Source organism: Egretta garzetta, unplaced genomic scaffold (genome assembly GCF_000687185.1).
Source record: "Egretta garzetta isolate BGI_Z169 unplaced genomic scaffold, ASM68718v1 scaffold268, whole genome shotgun sequence".
Taxonomy (NCBI): Eukaryota; Metazoa; Chordata; class Aves; order Pelecaniformes; family Ardeidae; genus Egretta; species Egretta garzetta.
Window position 1 is genome coordinate 2159223 of NW_009260600.1, and position 16995 is coordinate 2176217.

The window sequence follows — 16995 nt, forward strand, 5'->3', positions numbered from 1 at the left end:
CATAAGGTACCTGATAGTCGGGTTAGGGCTCCTATCCCCATTTCACAGATGGGGAAAGCGAGATGGAGGTTGCGAGCTGCTGAAAGGAGGGAAGGCAGGCTGCAGTGCCGCCCGAAGCACTGCTCTGCACTTGACTTTTGACTGCTGAAGGATCCTTTCCCGTGAGCTCTCCTTGGGCTGAGCGGACCCCCTGCCTTTGTAGAGAGACCCAGCGCATCACTGCGAGCGGCTCCTCAGGATTTTTTACTTCAGTGGCTTCTTTTTTTATACATGTGGGTATATATATATATGATGTGCTTTTAAAAAGGGAAAGGAAAGCAGTCAAAAGCAGAGGCCTCAGACCTGCAAGCTGTTGTTCCCATGACTTCGGGGAAGAAATTCAGAAGTACATAATGAGAGTTTGGGAGCTCCGTTCCCACTGACTTTCAAAATCTTCCCTTCACGTCTGTGAGCTAGTCCTCTTAAACTCAGTTGGACTACTTTGCAGACGAACGTTAGCAGGCTCAGGGCCTAATGCTTCTCATGATTCCACTGCTCCCTTCTAGAGCTGCCCTGACAAAAATATAAGCAGAACAAGTTTTGAAGGGAGAAGTAATTTCTCTTTTTTTTTTTTTTTTTTTTTAACCAACTGACACAGTTGAAAACAGCAAGCTTTTGGGCTCAAAAAAGCTTAGACCATCATGGCTACGAAAACTACTGCTACTCAGAAAATATGTAATTCTGGAGCTCCTTAGCGAAAAAGTAGTGCAAAGCAACATGTAAGTAATCACATAGCTAATATTATGCATTTATGTTATTATATTTTCCTCGGATATGAAGTTTGGTATTGCTAAGGAAACTGATTCTAGTTTTTTAAAACAAGTTCTCAGTGAAAATTAGCCAGATGAAAAAACTTCAGTTCGTAAAACCTTTCTTGTTAAAAAGGAGGAAATATAAATGATTTGCAGTGTATTTACATTTTTGCTCTTATTTTATTAAAATTACCGTGAGTGAAATTTTCAAAAAGTGTCCCTTTCAGCTGAAAAGAATGATAGGAAATGTCTTCTAATTTTTTTTTCAGAAGGTTGTGTGCTTGCGAAAAAGGGGCTTTGCAGTAGAAATAGCAATGAAAGCAGTGAAGAAAAATATAAAATTATGATGTTGCTGATACCACTTCTCTGCACTTAGATTATGTATAGTTTTGCCCTAAAATAATTCTAGTTATTATTTTTCACTCATTTTTCCAACCGTAATATAAGAATAAGATATAGGAGATAGTATGTCATTCTGTTTAACAGGACATGGTGTTCTCTTCTATAAGTCACCCTATTGTCCTTTCAGATGTCATTCCTAAGGTTTCATTAAGATTTTTTATGAAAGTGAAATTTTTACATCCCCTAATATTTAGTACTTGCTCTCAGATTCCACACTTAATGCACATAGGCCCCGATCCTGTACAGAGCAAAATGCATATTATCATGTGTAAGCGCACTGAGTAGTTCTCTTCATTATTATGCTCTTGTATTTCAGACTTAAGAAGCTAATACTGATATTACACAAGCGTTATTCTCAGTATTACTTAGACTGCATGAAACATAAACCTAATGTAATAGTCTTGATTTGCATCTTCCACTCATATCTCTTAAGTTAAATAATGCACAATTATAATAATTTAAGGATCAGAATGGGTAAATTTTTAACTGAGTATCAGAACAAGTGAGAAAGGCAATTGCTATAGTCTAAAAATCCATGTAATATGAGGTGGGTATTGCATTCTCTGGCTGTAGCATCTGGGAGAGGATCATCAGTTTGTTTCCTCAGTGACTAGTGGAGCCAAAAAGTCACAGCAGGAACACAGCTGAGGACAGAAGGGAGAAAAAGGGATTTTGAGCCTCACCAAAAGTGATGTCAATTCTTTAGATCAGATTTCCATTCCAAACAACTTGGGCTCATCAGAATGGTGGAAGTCTTATCTGCTGTGGTAGCAAATATGAGGTTAAGCTGCAGTTTCTATAATGGGCTCCCTTCCTCATACAGTTCTCATTACAGCACTACCTGAACACCTTCTAGCGGTGCCTGTTCTGTTACAGGCTCTTCTTCTCAGAGAGTGTCGTTGCATTGTCAGAGAATCTCCTCATACTGTAATAAGTGACGTGACCGGCATTTGTCATATTATCTGTTCTCTTGTTGCCAGGGGCAGGAACATGTGCAGTTGAATGTTTTCAGTGTATTTTATCCATCTTTTCTTCATTATGCGTGTTACGTATTTACATTAGTGAAACAAGGTCAATGTAATGTGTTCTGTTCTTTGATCAAAATGCAGTTAGGTTTCTGATGTCCCTTAGCTCCTAGCCACATTCATTCCATAGACTTGCACCAGCCCCGAGAAAGTTCTGTATCTAGAAATGATAGCTTTCCCCACCTTGTTGCAGAAGTTCTCTTATGTCAGAAAAGGGAAACTGTTGACAATGGGGTCCAGTCTAGAGACCCAGCAGATATTTCTTTAGGAATCCTGGATTTAGGCCCTGGAGGATCTTGAGACCCTGAATTTGTAATTTAAAATTCTAGAGAAAATCAGTATAGAGTGGAAGAGAGAGATTTATATTAACCCACATTGCTGAGATGACATCCCCCCAGCTTCCTGGACTTGGAGTTCCCTGTATACAGCAGACTTTGTGCTTGGATATACTGAATTGCCTAGGTCCAGTTGAGAGGTAGCAAAGCCAAAGCAAGGTACTTATCTGCCAAAGTGTCACGGAAGCTCATAGCTAGTCAGGGATGATTAGAAAACTGGAGGCTGTCTTCTGACTCAGGCACAAATTATCTTGCTATGTGTTTCTAAGATTTATTTTACAACTGTGAGGATTAGAGGAATTTGTTGTAATGAAAACTGGCACTGTGTCATTGCCATGCAACTTTATTTAGATTCTTTGGCTTGCCTTGTTACTTGCATGTTATTCCATTACTGTCATCTGGTCCAGTTCCTAGGTAAGTTAGACCAGTTGGAGGGCACCAAGATACACCCACATGTTGTACTTACAATTTTTCAACAATTGCACATCTACGTATTATTTTGGTGTTCTGTGTTTGTATGGCATATGGACGTACAGCCAGTGGGAATTCAAAAATTTTTTCTATTTATTTTTCTAATTTGAGCCCTGCCTTGCCCCTGATGCTCGTCCAGCCTTCTAGATCCCTGTTGTAGATTCATCTAAGTCTCCCTTCAGACCTCTTCTGTAAATCTGGTATCAGTTGAAGTTTAAAGTTTCAGTTTAATATCCTAATAACTGTAGTTGAATGTCCTCTTCTATGTATGAGTTTTCTACTTCCTTCTGTAGCCATTCAGTCTCTGATTTGCCCTGACAAACAGAGGATTTGGAGTTCATTACTTCTGCAATTTCAGTCTGCTAGCAATGATAGAGGTTGTAAGCTAGAAAGGACTGAAGTAAACAGCATTTGCTATTGTACAGTGAAAACAGATTTCTGAATTTGCTGGTGTAGACCTGATCTAGGGATGCTTCTGTAGGCAGTAAGGACTGCAAGAAGTATGTGGTGGCTTAGGACTTGCATCTACTTTATTAGATTTCCTGTAAACTTCCAGATTAAAAAAAAAAAAAACTAGCTTTTTTTTTTTCAGCCTCTAACATGTTCAACATAGCATAAAGACTAATGCTGGAGTCGAAAGGTTGGATTTACTATATTTCATTCAGATCTTATAATATTGACTCTAACATAGCTATAGGCCTGACTCATAGTAATGAACTGAGGATTTAGGAAAGATTTGTTATTAAACTTAGGTTCTATGGTAAAGTTTTGCTAAAATGGCCTTACTGTAACTTCTGAATGTTTTAATATTTTTGTGGATTTAATGGTTGTGAAAAGTGCTGGCTTAGTATCTGTGAAAACTGAAGCCCATTCTTTATTCATGGATTAATTACAGCAGAGCAGTTGCCAAGTGATCTTCTCTACAGCACCCATGAACTTCAGCCTTGAACTGAAGAAGACTCATCAAATGGTGAGAAAATAGTGTGGTTGTTGTGACTATTAAGTTATTGAGGGGATGCTCTATTATTTTTTTCTTCCTAACATTGATTCTGTTATTTAATAGGTACTGAAGTTAGATTTTTGTAGGGTAATTGCTGGGACCATAACCTTACTATCCCCCAGTATTTCAGCTGTTAATTTCTCAAGCTTTGCTATCTTCTTAGCTGTCCTTGACATTTCAAAAATAATTGTTAGTGATACACTGAATTCATTAGCTAATTTCTTTATTACTTGCTTTAGCCTTAGTCCTGGGCATGAGTCCTGTTCACATGAGTAGTTTTATCAGAAACACTACTTAGAGGAGTGAAGTTCAGATGTGTGAAATTGTTTGGAAGATTGAAGCTTAAGCTTTGCAGATAGGTATGCCTGCATTTAAATGAAATGCTACTGAAATGAATGCATGAGCGAGGGATCTGGAAATGCTTTAGCTAGTAGTAATTTGTTTGCTTTTATGCTGTTCAATTTATTCCTTTTAAGACAGCTTGTTGTAAGCTGTTCATTTGCTTCTCTAGTTTCCTAGTTTCTGGGAAATTTTGAAATCTGAGCTTCAAAACATTTATAAAATTTTAGTAATGCTCATAATTCTCATGAGAAGAACAAAACATTATTTTATTTAACCATTTTATGACAAGGTGACTGGATCTATAGAGGAACTAATTCTAGCTCTAACTCACTGCTTTAATCAGGTCTTTAATCTTACTCTAGCGCCCTTCCTTCACTAAGTAATGATTCTTGTATGTATGGATTTATTAAGCATACATCTTAAAAACAGGGAGTTTCCTTTTTCACAGCTATAGATAAAGGATGGAAGCAGGGGATTGACTCTGTGTGTAAGAATATATTTGTTGAGTGTTGATATTGGCTTCCTGGTCATTTAGATAGGTGACAGCTTAAAATAGTGGTGCACAGAATGGTCCGTAGTTCGGGAAACAGATCACAATGGTAAGAAGTTCACAGGATGCTGAGAGATGCCCCAGACCTTTTTTGGTATCTCAGAAAGTGGCTCAATTTCTGTGTTCCTTTTGTAACTGTATTGTAGAGTAAGGAGTAAAAGGGACAGAACCCTACTTGCAGCTTATGATTTGCACATTTTCTCCTATCTCTATGGTTGTTACCATTGGAATATGGGATATTAACCCTCTCACAGCTATTTACCAAACTGGGTTGGGAAGTGCAAGTGTGTTTTAAATGGGCAGGAGAGATGGTGAGCCCTTTATATGAATAACTGAACTACACCCTGTGTTAAGAATTACTTTAGTACTGTTATCAACCACTGAACTAATTTAACTTTTGCCAGGGTTATTTACCATTTTGTGTACTGAAAATAAGATTTGATACTTAAGCCAGAAATAAGTAGTAGTTTTCAGGCTGAGTGAGATATAACCCAGAGGTAATTTATTTTTAATACAGATTGAACAATCTGTTTCTTTTGTCTTTCTCAGCCATTTTTTCTTTAGTTTTCTTTTTGAGGCCTGATTATTGAATTAACTTCAAGCACTTAATAATTTACATTCTGCTTCATCAAACAATTAATCTTGTACTAAAGTCACAATACTTGCATGAGTATGGCTTTTGAGAGAAGAGTTTGAATCCACATTAGTCCCTTGCTCCTTGTACTTGACCTTGCCTATCTGATAACCAATAGGCTGGATCCAGACCAGTGCCAAAGTGTGAGTCTGCGTGTTAGCAGGATGGGGAGTTGGGGCTAAGATTTGAATGCATGCTCATTACTACAGACACAGTGAATGATTACAGGATGATTTAAATTTATTTTCAAATTTAAGCCTTCTTTAGTTGTTTAGCTGAGCAGAGTTTAGATGTCCATATGCTTAAAGTTAGATGGTACAGGTTAAGTGGCTTAAAGGTTTTCCTAAAGCATTTCTGGAGTTGATGTAATTCTTTTACTTCAGTAGAAGAAGAGATAGGCCAACGTCAAACAGTTTTGAAACACCCATTCTCATTGCTTTGCTAAGAAAAGAATTTTGTTTCTTTTATTCCATCCCCTTTTTGGTTAAGTCCCTTTCACTTCCCTGACTCTTCTTATACCCATTGTTTCCTGCTCTAACCTTTCCTCTAATGTCCGGTTTTCTATTAACTTTTCCACACTGACTATTCTTTGTCTCTCTTCTTTTTACTGGAGTTTTGGAGAGGTCATTATACTTTTTCAGCTTCTTTCCTTCTTTCATCAGTTCCTGGACTCCAAAAACAAATAAACCCCTCTGATTTCAACTATGCCTTTTTGGTGAGAAACACACAAGTCAGAATGCAGTGCTAGATCAATAGAAAGGGTAAGCAGAGCGCTGTGAATACAATTTATAAAAAAGGGAACTGGGACTTGCATATCATTAAAAATTATTCCCTAAATTGGGATATCAGGATCTAGATCCAGGCAGTAGGATCAGGATTTTAAGGTGATTCTTTAAAAATCACTAAGCTTATTCTAAAAAAAAAAAGAAAACCCTACCAAAAAACCCATAAAAGAAAAGTCCAGGTATACTGAATAGGTTCATTAGACTTCATGTCACTGTTCTTTTATTGAGCTATGTATCACTGAACTTCTCTTAAGCCTTAGGAGAGACGGCATGGAATTGGAAGAGAAGCAGGGATCTCCATGAAGGACAGTCAACTACAGTCTTGGTAAGTTCAAAAAAATAAACATAAAATTTTATTTCTGTTAAATTTTCACCTTCATGAAGTGACATATATTTAAGGCCCTGTTCACAGTGGCAAAACAAAGCCTGTTTTATTGAAACAGTCTCTACATTCTCTGGGTTCATTTATGCTATCACCACGTAAAAATCTGTGTTCTGTTATAGCTGAGTTTGTGGTGTAACTCCTGAATGAAAACAGTAAGTGACATAAAATTCATTAGTTATTTTCACAGTGATTATGCTAGTGTTTTCACGCCCAGTTTCTGAACAAAACAAGATATATAGGATTGTGTTGCCTCCTAATAACTTTTGAATTCACCACTTAATTTCAGCTGCATTTGATACAGAGATAGAGATCACAAAGTCAAGTTCCTACAATTTGAGTGAAATTTAGCAGCTGGGAGTAGAGAAAGGACTCAAAGTAGTCCCCCTGAGGTAGAAAAAGCTGCAGCATGGACTCAGAAATTTTCTGTTCTGTTCAACCTGTTGACTTGCCAGTCAGCATACTTGGTTGGTCTGCCAGTCAACGCATGTGTAGCTCAGACCTAGCCACAATGTGAGCTGCCTCTTGTTCTCCTAGAAGTCAGAAGCTGGTGTTTTCTGCAGGAATTTAGGGAAATCTGTTTAGAAGGGAATGGGAAACCAGCCAGGTTAGTGTCAGCCTGGGATTACTGCACAAGTGTGTTGGTGGCACGTACAAGCACGCTGATAGGTAACTAGACTTCATTACTTCTGCTAGTCATGAAAAAAACCCCTTGTTTTTGCCAGGGCCTTCTAGTCTCCGAAACCACTTGTGAATCATTCCATTTTATGGTAGTTTCTATACCTGGATTAGATGCATGTTTTTCCTGTCCACGACAGAGAAGTGAACTGTTGAGACAGCTTCAGTATTTCATTTCTTTGACTGTTTGGATGTCAGCTCTGAGCTATTCCTTAGGCTGTCAAAATTGTAAAACTGTGTTTTCAGCTTTCCCGAGAAACTAACTGTAATTTAGACTGCAGCTATGTGTCCCTTACTCATCCTACAACCTATGCTCTTGGAGCAGTGCAGGAAACATGTATTGTATTCCAATTAACTTCCTTTGTGAAGAGAGATGTGGAGCTAGGCACAGAGACAGAAGACAATATTAGGACCTGGCTGCATCAAGTTACCACATTGCATTGCAACTTGGGAAATGCTAAATCTGTAGCTGCATGATTATGGGCACCACAATTGTCCTGAAAGGTATGGTCTGTCCATTCTTCTCAGTCAGTGAGAAATGGGCAGATTACACCTGCCAGAGGTACTGGTTCGCCCACTTTGCATGGTCAGGTAGGCAGCACTAACTTGGCAGATGTCTGATAGTTTTCACATAAACATAAATTTTAAAAGCAGTAACATGAGGAGAAACACTTCCAATTCAATATTGTAAGACAACTGCCTTGAAATTTGTCATGAAGTCTGAAATGTGTATTTTAAATTCTTTTGCTTGTCCTCCTGTCTGGTTGAAAACCATCAACCTGGCAGCAAGGAATGAAAAACTGTGATACTCTTCTCTATTTTCTGCTTATTCTCATGTCTGTTGTTTCACAAAATCAAAGCCAGTAAGAGAACAACTGGTTGTTAAAAAAAAAAGACAAGACTGCATTCCATTTATATGGAACTTTTGGTTCTTCTGTTAGATTCTCAAATCCTTTCATTTGGTCCCAGCTTTTTTTTTTTTTTTTGTTAGAAAAATATCATCGTTTCCCTAATGCTATTTGTATTAAAGAAATGAAGAAATGTCTTCTGTTTCTAGGATCTAGGGGTTGCTCTTATATTCTTTATCACCAGTACTCTTGCGTAGTGTCACCAGTTAAATGTTATTTCATGGAACCCATGTCTAACCTGTTTTTAAGTGGTTTATAATACATTAAAACATTGTAACTTACAATATTTTCCTTTTAAAGATGAACATAGATGTGTTTTTAGTAAGAACAGTAAGGTCAAATTATGGATGTTAAGTTTTGTGTGAACAGCAAAGTGGCAGTGTATTCTTGTTTAACATTATGCTGTGTGCTTCCTGTGTTTTAAATGGCATTCACTAAGAGCTTAAACTTAGCAAATAATTAATTATAGTTGATTTTCATATGGATTTTTTTGTTTAAAAAAGCTGACCCTTTTTAGTCTAAAAATGACTAATACTACACTACTTTTCATCACGTGTTTTTGAAGACCTTGGTCTTGGATGCTGCTATATGTGGTTAGATACTTTCATGGTCATGAAGACCTCCATAAATTCACAGGCCTGTGCTGTGTCCCCAGAATGGCTGTTGTGGGACAGATTTTAGGAAGGCTTAAGCACTAAAAAGCAACTTGCATCACAGACCAAAGAAACTAGGATAATTAATTTTTAGAGAACAATAATTAAAAATTTGTATTTCAAATACGTATCAGTAAAAGCTCCCATAATGTGCTGTCGCTACGCTTAAAATCCATAAGCAATTTTAAGCCAACATTCTTTACAGAAGGAGCTAAAAATTCCTATGATAATATGCAACTTAAAGATGTATGAAACTCCTTTATTATGTGCTAAATGCTGTAATAAAACAGGCTATCAGTAGGTTTTGCTGCATGTTACTAATTTTATTTTTTTTCATCCTGATATTTTTGCAGGTGTGTGGAGGAACAGGTCCTGTTCTCGCTGTTGTTACTCCCACATAGGCGGACTCTGTAATTGATTATGTGTGGGTAGGGCCCTATTGAAATTAAGGAGATTCTGCAATAGTGCAGGGTTCTTTTTGTGAAAGTTCAGTTGCAAGATCAGGACCCTACTGTGACTCCTTACTATGAATTCTGTCACTGTATCATTGATTGTGCTGGAACCTGCCTTTTGGGATAATGTAAGTCCTGCTTTTCCCCCAAATGTACTTTAGACATGAAATAATCATAAAACGTTTCTAATTAGAAAATGAATATAATTTACATGCATTCTTTTAATTATGTTTTTTTGGCAGTACCAAATAATATATTCCTCAAAACTTCTTAATGGCACTGAGGCTTTGTGGATAGTTGGTCACATGATGAGAAAATTCAGCTGTAAGTACACTGAAATGATTGATTTTTTCAATAGTTAGTCTTTACTGATGTTGACAAACTAATAATGATAAAAAGGTGAATCAAGAGGTTTCACTTATGTCAATTGACTTCAGTTCTTTTTAGAAAATATATACGACATATCCGTTAAGGATTTCATTATTATTGGGTAATTCACCATGTGAACCTGGAATCCTTCCATACCGCTATTAAGTAGAGAGTTTTAATATGGGTTTTTTTTCTTTATTTTCAGAATAGTATGTCTCTGACTTGCTCTGTATTTTCACTCATAAACTTTCTGAAATCTATAATCTATGAAAACTGTTTATAACACCAATATTTGCGTAGATATTGCAAACCGATTTACTAACATAATTGTCTTGCTGAGTTGAACATTGAAATGTTAATAAATATACGCTTATACTTGTGTCAGTGTAACTTGGTTAAATTAAACTAAACTGAGCTGGCATTACGAGTGAATTTGATCATGCATGCTGATTAGCTATAGTCTTAGGCAGGAACTACGTGTTTTATTGTACCTAAGTACTTTGTGCTTAATCAATAATAATTACCCGTATCACATGTCAGTGGATTCGCCCAAAATAGCTATAAATATCTATGCTTGGATTAAGGAGGAAGTTCTTTTCCTGTAGCTATGGGTACAGTCATTGCTATGACTCCTATTTTTATATACAAGTGAGCAAAAACTACGTATAGGTGTTTTCCTTGTATAACAAAAGGGGTATTATAAACTCCATGCCCTTTGTTATGATTCCATATTTCCTTTCTCTAATTCAAATAAAAGAATGTTTTCAATGGGGTCTTAGTATCTGAAAAATGGAAGAACTGGAACTGTTACTGAATTTCTGAATAATTATTAAGGGGCTGTGAAGGTCTAGAGGAGTCGTATGTAAGGACAATTAGAGATTCTTTCCCATGGAGCAAGGACACAGATAATAATTGGTGAGTAAAGATTAAGGAGGACAGGATTATTTTTTTGCTTGGCACAAGAGCAGCATGAAATGGAAGTAATTTGAAGAAAGAGCAAGACCGAAGAAGAAATCATAAACTCAGATCAAGAGCAGACTAGAGAGTCCAATTAAAAAAAAAAAAAAACCAAACAAAAACAAACCCCAGAAAATGGATGGCAAAAATATGCCTGAAAGGAGGACTAAATGCATAGCTACTGGTATTTCTCATTGCACTGAATATATGGTAGATTTAAGTTTAAAACTTTCAGTAAGTGTTTTTCTCTATTTTTTTTTTTCTATTGGGGGGGAATATGTGGGCTTTGAAGAAGACTCAGTGACTAGGTGTGCATTACCTGTGTAAATCGGGGATTCCAACATGACAGTTAAAACTAAGAACAGAGGACAATGTTTGCTAAACTGCAATTACTGCTAAGCCATAGTTTCTTGTTCAAACACAAAACTTAATGATTTTGAAATGTATCATCTTCAACAGTGCTCAAAACACAATTTAATTATCTTCTTTACAATTTCAAAGTTCTAGTTTAAAAGCTTAACAGTGAGTCTTTTGAGATTTTGCAATACAAAATGAAATGGAGATTTTTTTCAATGTGAAATGAAAACAATACTTGAGAACACCGGATGTTTCATCTTGCATAAAACCCCCTTGATTTTGTTTTTAAAATGTTTAGACCTAATGGTTTACTGTTTTCACCTTTTAATCCTATTGGCCGTATTTATTCTTACTTGCACTAAGTTGGGTAAAAGAAAGAAATGGAGAGGGAGATTAGGTGACTGCAGAAAAACCCCAAACATGGCCCCCTAGCCATGCCTGCCCTGCCCCAAACCAGATCAAAAGTCGTCCTCAGAATAGATCTAGTTTTGGAGGAGAAAAGGGAGGAAAGTGACATGCTAGTGAGCGGGGTATGAGGAGTCCCCTGGATGTTTCGTATGTATCTGATTTTTTCACTCATCACCACTGAGAGGCAGATCACCTAGGTGTGACTGCTTCTCCTTCCTGTGATGGCAACTTCCCAGTACTTTGAGGGAGATAATGTCGGGGCACAGCTCTGTTCTGCCTGTGGTAGTGCTGCTACAAATATCATCCGGAAGAAAAGGAACTCTGAATTGTCTCCTGCTGTAACCAGCCCTCCACTGCTCACTGCTGCTAACCCCCACTGTTGAGCACCTGATGTGATTATTTCTTTGGTTTAACCCATGCCATGATGCTGTAAATGACTGAAACTAGGAGAATAGCAAGAAAGCAGAAATCAAGAGGAGCAGTCAATGTTGTGGAATGTAGGGAGTGGGCATTTGCTACACAGCTACAGATTGTGTGGGCTTGGGAATACTTCAAGAGCTGGAATACTGAACAACAGCAACAGAAAGTACGTTTCCTGCAGTTGCAAACTGAGGTGATAGCCCTGGTTCTGTGCAGTAAGAAGGAGGAGCAAAGGAATGTGCCTGAACATTGAGCATGTCAGTTGTTGTAAGTTTAAGTTGTGAGATCTTTTTCTCTGCTGCTGTTTGTGCTTGGCTTGTATCATGACTGTCCTGTCTTCAAGCTGGATGTAGCATGGTTTTGTTTGTGTCGAATGAGGCACCCATCATAACGTCACAAACATTGTTTTTCTTCAACCCTTGAAAGTCAAAACATGGTAGCATAGATAGCTGTAATAAGTTAGTAATAAATGTGATATGAAAGAATTTTCTCACTTCACAGTATTTATAGGAAAAACAATGTTTTATGTGTTTCATATATCTCCTCCCATCTTCTTTTCCACTCCTAAGCAGATCTAACGCATGAACATTTTCTTCAATAGTACCCTCGGTTCTTTATTTCCAGTTACAACTATTGGTCTTTTGTTAGTAGGTTTTTTCAAATTTAGGTTGAGGCCCTCACAAGACCTCTGTGCATCCCCTATGAATGACACCATCATGCTGTCGTTTGTTTTACGTCATCAAATCTAGGGTAAATCTGAGTTTTGGGAATCTTTTTCCAACCCTTTAAGGATGGTCTTCTCTGTCAGATGATTATATTTTTTTGTCCAGGTTTTCCACGGATCATCTCTTTATTAGAAAATCCTTTTTCTTTTGCCTTGACAAATGCAGTCTTGCCATGCTCATTATCTAGTCAAAGTGCTACTCTACTCTAAATATCAGTTTCCAAACTTACTCCTTTGGTATTTTCAATTTCCTCCTTCAGTTTAAAGCAATAAAGATAAGCTATCTGTCTTTATTTTCAAGGCCCATCAAGACTCCTTCTACCTGATACCTCTCCTTCAGTATCAAGAGGTTGACTCTGATTTTGATCAACATATGATGCCAGCTTCCATCATTTGGTCTTTGTATTTTCAGACCACACTGGATATTTTCTCCTCAGCTGCCTCTCATGTATTGGTTGACTTCTTCATAAACAGAACTGTTTACTGTCTTCCTTCAAATATCTTCTTAAAAGTTTTATGTACTGTGAAGCTTGAAACAATCCAACTAGACAACAGTTATATTGCAGGTATATTAATGCCAACAGTTATCACAGTAGTACTGTGTCATTGCATTTGTAGTCTGCCGTAATTTCTCTGTTGTCCCTTTATGTAGAATTCAAGCACATCTAATTTTTGTTGTGTGTTTATTCATGGCCCAGCATAATGAGAAGTGGTCCAGGGTGAGGGCTCCCAAGATTTACGGTAATACAAATAAATAATAATGAATACCAACTGGATGCTGCACTATAGCTGTTGGATTCTGCTGTGCCTAATGTCACATCGTATTTAATGCAGAAGGAAGGTGCTCCAGCTAGAGGCCTCACAAAAAGGGAAAGAAGTGAGTTGCAGCCCCAGAGGCCGCCTCAACTGTCAAACCCAAGTCAATAGCTACTGGCATTGTGTCCTGAAAGCATGCCTCTCTTCTCTTCTTCACAGCAGTAAGAACAGACTCTCCCTCCTCATAGAAGGAAGTAAATGCAAATATTAGAAAGTTCTGCAGTGTGTGGAAAAGGTTAAAGGACTTTTTATATTTCCATAGTGTCCTGCTCCTTAGTACATTCCCTTCCTGACACAGCATCTCTTGGTACAGAAATCTTGAATAACTGCAAGCAGTTGTTCCAGCCATGCTTAGGCAGTCCTTTTTCAAATGCCATCTGATCTCTGTTGAAAAAGAACCTACACTAGTTTTGATTTGGTATCTTGGTACATTGCTATCTCATAGTGCTCCGTTTCCATTGTGCCTTTGAAGGTAATGATTCTTCAGAAGAGTGGTAAGCATGAATTCCACCAGGAATTCCTCAGGTATGTCTCCCTCTTTCTGGAAGTGGGTCTGCATGTATATTCCTTTTCTTTCAAAGGGACACTGAAATGTCAGTGTATAGATTATACAAAGATGATAGAGTGTTTAGTGCCTAGCTGATACAGAGATGATAGATTGGACTATGCAGACAAATGGCACTATATAGACCAAAGAAAATAGTCAAATAAGTTAATTCTATCAGAATAAACCAGAAAACGTAATTACAAATGGTTCTATATCTGAATAGGAGAAGTCTAGTGAGAGCTCTGGACTACTTGATGGGATGGAGGCAATGACTGTGAAATACTGTGGAAGACTGGAGAGGCTATACAATCTGAAAACTTGATCATAACAAGAGTTCTCAGTTATCTATATATAGGCTGGATAAACTTAACATGAGGCCACATTAGGCCATCATCCACAGGCTGTATTTTTAGGTATGGTCAAGAACTACTTTTTGAGCAAACCAGCTAGAGAATTCAGAAGAGGGGGGAAGCCCTTGATTTAGTCTAGATTGGCACAAAAGAAGTGACTCTAGAAGAGCCATTCAGTAGTGATATATCATACTCAAGTTTCTCATACTTGTAGGAGAGAAAAAGATCAAGCAAAAAAACCTCCAGCATTGTTGAAAAAAAGAAGAATTGCATACCAATGAAATACAGTTTAAATACATAGTAAAAGAGACATGGAGACTTTGATTTCTGATTCTAAACCATTGAATAAGAATTGTCCAACACAACTGAACAGTAAAGGAAGTTCCTAGAAATAAATAGAGGTTTTTCAAAAAGTGAAATCCAAGCAAGCAAAGCAGACAGGAGCACAATTCTGGCAAGTTCAATGTAGACCTATTATAAGACAGAACAAAAAGATTTTGAAATGCAACAGGCTAAAATCCTAAAAGCCAACCCCCTTTTTTTTTTCAAGTGGAGGTGAGTTCCATAGATAATTGTGGATAAAGAGAATATTTAAAGACAAAGCCATCGCAGAAAGAAACAGATGAACTCTATGTGTTTGCAAGGTTTGTTACAGAGTCTAGGGACATCCCCACATAGAAGTTGTTCTTTATAGGGAATATTTCAGATTTGAAATATCAATAAAATATTTTTTAACAAATTGATTGAATAACTTTAACAGATTGCCAGATAGCATGTTGTTGATTTAGTAGCCCTAGAGAAATTCAGAAATGAAATTGGTGAGCCATGAGCTATGTTGTATATAATCTATCGCTTAAATTAGCCTTGATAACAGAGGAATGGAAAGTAAAAAATGTGACACTAGTTTTAAAAAGGGCTCTAGGGATGATTGTGGACTAATGGAGTAATAAGTCTGACTACCATGACAGACAAAATGCCAGTGAATGTTAACATAATTAATAGGAACATGGATAGGTGTAATAGGCAACCATCACTTTGGCTTTTGTACGAGGTAGTTTTGTCTTAGTCCTCTGCTAGTTATTGAAGGAGTCAACAGATACACAGGAAAGGGTGACCCAAAGGTTTTAAAAAGCTCCATAACCAAAGACTGTTAACAAAATGAAGTGTTGAGTTACTTGGAATTATTTGTAGATTAATAAAGGGTTACAAGATAAGGAACAGTATAGCAACTAATGGACAGTTTTAACAATGGCACCTCACAAAGTTTTGTACTGGCATCTTTGCTGGACCACCTGTTCCTAAATGGTCTGAAAAAGTGCAGTGATAAAGATTGCAGGTGATAAAAGGAAAATATTCAGTTAGAGTCAGACCTAATGTTGACCCTGAGAAGTTGCAGAAGGATCTCACAGCAGGCCCTGTGGTGATCCAGGAGCCATGGCTGTCACAGAGGCCAGATATGGTTGACCCCGCTGTTCAGCCGTATCGATCAGCAGGGAGAGGCAGCGGCTGTTGTGACCAGTCCTGCCGCTCAGGAAGGCAGGGACTTGTAGCTGTTCCTTCTAACCACAGCAGGGGCTGCAAGTTGAAGAGAAGATTCTTCCTCCCTATTTCTCAGGATTTCACAGCCCCGACAAGCCTGAAGTACAGGTTTTGATCCTGGAGTTATTGCCTGTCACAGGGGTGGAATATCACCGTTAAGCGGATAGGTAGTATCTTGCTGCTGTGAGAAGTCAGGGCTCTCAAGGTATCTTGCTGGTGTTTGCATGGATTTTTAGCAGCTCCTGCTAATTTCCTGAAATCATTCTGGATGGATTTGATGCTAGCACAAAGTGGCAAAATGGTATTTGAAACAGAGAAGTGGCACTGGCATGCTGGTCAGTTTTGAGCATTGATGAGAACTGTATGTGGTATAGAAAAGAATGAGTAAGGTATGGCATAGCTCTTCTGCAGGGATAGTAAATGGGTCAGGATTCCTCAGTTTGGAAGAGTGTTGACTGAGGAGTAGGTAATGTGAGAAAGGTCTCTAAAACCGTGAATACATGCAAGTGTTTAATAGGGGACTATAATTCCCTGTTTCTCATAATAGAAGAACAAGGGGCCTTTAGTCACCGTTTTCTTTAATTCAGGTGATCTTCAAGATGGCAAAAGCCTGCTTAGCACCAGTTTTATCTGCCACAGTTTTGTGGATACATCTTTTCAAGTGCACAAACCCCAGCTGTTTACTGGTCTTGAAGACTCCACTCGTCCTGAACCAGCTGTGGCCAAAATCCAACCTGTGCAGAATTACAGCTTTTCCATAAATAAAAGTTTGTAGTCCTCATTGATTGATGATAAACTTTCAAACATGAATCAAATGTAAACTGGTCCCATTTTGCTAAATCTGCAGATTTTTTTTTAACCTCTACTTCTGTTTGTTCCTTTATCTGGCAGTAGCAATATTATGGATGGGCAGATCAGTGTTACTTCTGTTGTTTACAAACCTGTGGGCAATGGAGAATGCCAGTTTGCTGCTACTTCAGACAGCTAAAAGCAGTAGCAGGCCCTAAAATTAATCTCAGGGGAAATCAGATAAAGACACAGAAATGTTTCACACAGCAACCAGGAGGTCTGGAGGGAGGGGTGGAGTAGAAGACATCATT

The 16995-nt window shown here is 37.8% G+C and overlaps 2 long non-coding RNA genes across 4 annotated transcripts in view; one reads left to right on the top strand and one right to left on the bottom strand.

Annotated features, from left to right (window-relative positions):
- The first annotated feature begins 558 nt into the window (after positions 1 to 558).
- On the top strand, positions 559 to 15862 carry LOC104131611. 3 transcript variants are annotated; one of them, XR_004842771.1, is made up of 4 exons: positions 559 to 758; positions 3920 to 6660; positions 9310 to 9536; positions 9651 to 15862. It is a non-coding gene; the product is annotated as an uncharacterized LOC104131611 (long non-coding RNA). The 3 variants fall into 3 exon arrangements; XR_692033.2 differs by having other exon boundaries at positions 3920 to 3994; positions 6590 to 6660; positions 9310 to 15862; XR_004842770.1 differs by having other exon boundaries at positions 9310 to 15862.
- LOC118452894 overlaps positions 990 to 16995 on the bottom strand; it is a 32021-nt gene continuing 16015 nt past the window's right edge. The window contains exon 3 of the long non-coding RNA XR_004842769.1: positions 990 to 1837. This is a non-coding gene — a long non-coding RNA (uncharacterized LOC118452894). The remainder of the gene's footprint in view (positions 1838 to 16995) is intronic.